Below are 2,634 nucleotides of genomic sequence, written 5' to 3' on the forward strand. Positions count from 1 at the left end.
AAACTGAGTCAAAATAAATTGAAGTGAATGAAGAACTTACAACTTTTATTGCTTTGATAATTTGTACATGGAAGAAACTCTCTCTCTCAAAGTGTTTGAAAACTTAAAACTTCTAAAACTTAATGACTTCTGAATTTTTTGACTTTTTGTGACTTGAAAAAACTTGACGCTTACAACGAAAGTGATCAATATTTATACTACAATAGACGGATTTCAAAGATTTGAATCCGTTACATATATATTACAGAGAAAAGATAAAGTTGTTGATAAGTGATGAACTGTCTTGGATACGTGTCTTGAATTATTGAGGATCTGTTCTGAAAGGAAGACAAACTGATAAGGCTCAAAAAGGATATCTTGAAAGTCTGTTGTTGTCAGAGGAGATTGACAATTGCAACTTGCAAACTTTGGAGTCTTGAAATTTGTAATTCTTGCAGAAGCCATGTGATGAAAGCTAGCTTGATAATCTTGAAAAAGTCAGGCTAACTTGAAAGCATTTATTGCTGCAGGAAAGTGATGTATGGTAAAAGTCGTATTGAAACTCTTCTTGACAAGTGTGAAGAGAAGCTGGAAAATCTCGAGGATCCGTCGAAGTGTTTAAAAAATGATGCTGAGGCATCAACCTTTATTGAAGTCATAATTGATTGGTTTTGGAATGACAAAATAGTCATCTCATCATGATCACTTGGTGATTTGGTGTTGTCCGAGCCTGCTTTTTGAGATGTTGAAGATCCAATGGCCATAATAATTTTGTCCATACTTGAGGGTTTTGACATTGAGCCAACTCAGCAAGAAGTCTTGATTTTTGCGTCAAAAATGTTGATTGTTGTTGAGGTTGACATATCTGCGGGTGTTGAGAGATCCACATCTGCACAGCCGGTGGACTAATATTTTGGATGGAAAAACTAGGCCACCCTTTAATAAGAAATTTTCTTTGTAATTCTCAAAATTTTGGAGGAGGAGGTAGTGAGTGAAAATGCCAACTCATTATCCATGCAATTAAAAATTGCTGGAAAAAGCTAGCAAAGAGACTTCTATTGTTGAAATTTTTTGTAAACAAGTGATATCCTTCCAAGACCAAAGGTGGAAATTTTTTCATTTAAACCGAAAAAATTAAACCATTGTTGAAACCATTTTGGAAATGTTTTTGGACAAGTTTTGTCAAAAATGAAAAACCAAGAGTGTGTTGTATGAGTTAAGCAGAAAGTATGAACCAAGCTTTTTGATAATCTTTATACGAAAATTCCTGGGGAATGAAGGATTGAGAAAATGGGCGTTTTTGATAAATTCCAGTACGCCAATCTGTAGGTCTCAAACCTTTTTAATTTTGCATTTTGAAAAAGCTATTCTATGGGATCATTTTTATCGGATTATGGGTAATTTCTATTGAATCAGTATCAACTAAATAAATTCATAAAATGTTCTTGTTTTTAAATAATCATCAGGAATAAAATAAAAATCTGGAGGGAAAATTTTGATAAAGTTTCTGCATAGTTTGTCCCCAATATTTGGGTTCAACAAGCAAATGATTGAGTTATATCTTTCTCAATGTATTGAAAGGGGATAATGTCGATAGGTTTTGATGGAGAAGGTAAAGAAGATGGTGGTATTGTAAGGGCTTGTTGGTAATTCTTGGGGGAGATGAAGAAACAGATTCTTCATCAAGAAGAGTAAACCGGTTTGGTTGGGTGATAATGTTTTTCTGTTATTGGGTTTTGAGGATCTGATTGTGAAGGTTTTGTTTGTGGGTAATAGGTTGTTGAGGTGGTAGCATCGTATACGATGCTTTTGACTTTGGATTGTTTTTGGGTTTGATGGGAGTGCCCATCTTTTCCTCACTCTATCTTTTCCATAAAATGTGTCCTGAAAGTTGTTGTGATGAGAGAGACTATTAGAAGAAAAACTTTTTGATTTTTGCATTTTATTGAAAATATAATTTTGAAACCTTTGAAATCTAATGCAAAAAGTAAAAACAAGTTTTTGTAATGCAAGCATCAAAATTTTGTGGTAATCGAGCCATTCTTTGGTAGGGACAATTTCTAGACTCTTTAATTTGGTAATAGTGTTTATCTTAGATATTGAATATTTTTAACTTACTAATATCTTTTATTAATGGTGAATTGACAAATTCAAATGTAACATTTTGTTTTAAAATATGGTTGTAATTCCTTTATTGGTTACACTAAAAGGGTAAATTTGAGTGATAAAAGGTGTACCTAATATAACGTCTTGATCTAAATCTTTTGCTAAAATAAATGTACTTTTAATACAAAAATTTTGTATACAATATGAGCATTAGATAATTTATAATAATGTTTAATTGTTGACCATTTGCTCCATATAATCTTTCTTTTGTTTTTTCATATATTTGGTTGGAATAATCCTTCTCTTATACAGTTTTGATATGTCCCAGTGTCTATAAAGCTTGTGTAAAATATCTAATTCGTGATTAATATTGATCCTAATGTAAACATGCCATTTTTGAAATTGAATTCCAGAAATTTCATTAATAAATGCTTCTTCAGTTTCTTTAATATGTAATCCTGATTTTGAAGTGAGGTTGTCTACAATTTCATTATTATCGTTTTGTGTTCTTTAACTTGATTTTTCAGATATTGATCTTCTTGTAAATTA

Source organism: Pistacia vera, unplaced genomic scaffold, assembly GCF_008641045.1.
Source record: "Pistacia vera cultivar Batoury unplaced genomic scaffold, PisVer_v2 Contig204, whole genome shotgun sequence".
In the NCBI taxonomy this organism is placed as follows: Eukaryota; Viridiplantae; Streptophyta; class Magnoliopsida; order Sapindales; family Anacardiaceae; genus Pistacia; species Pistacia vera.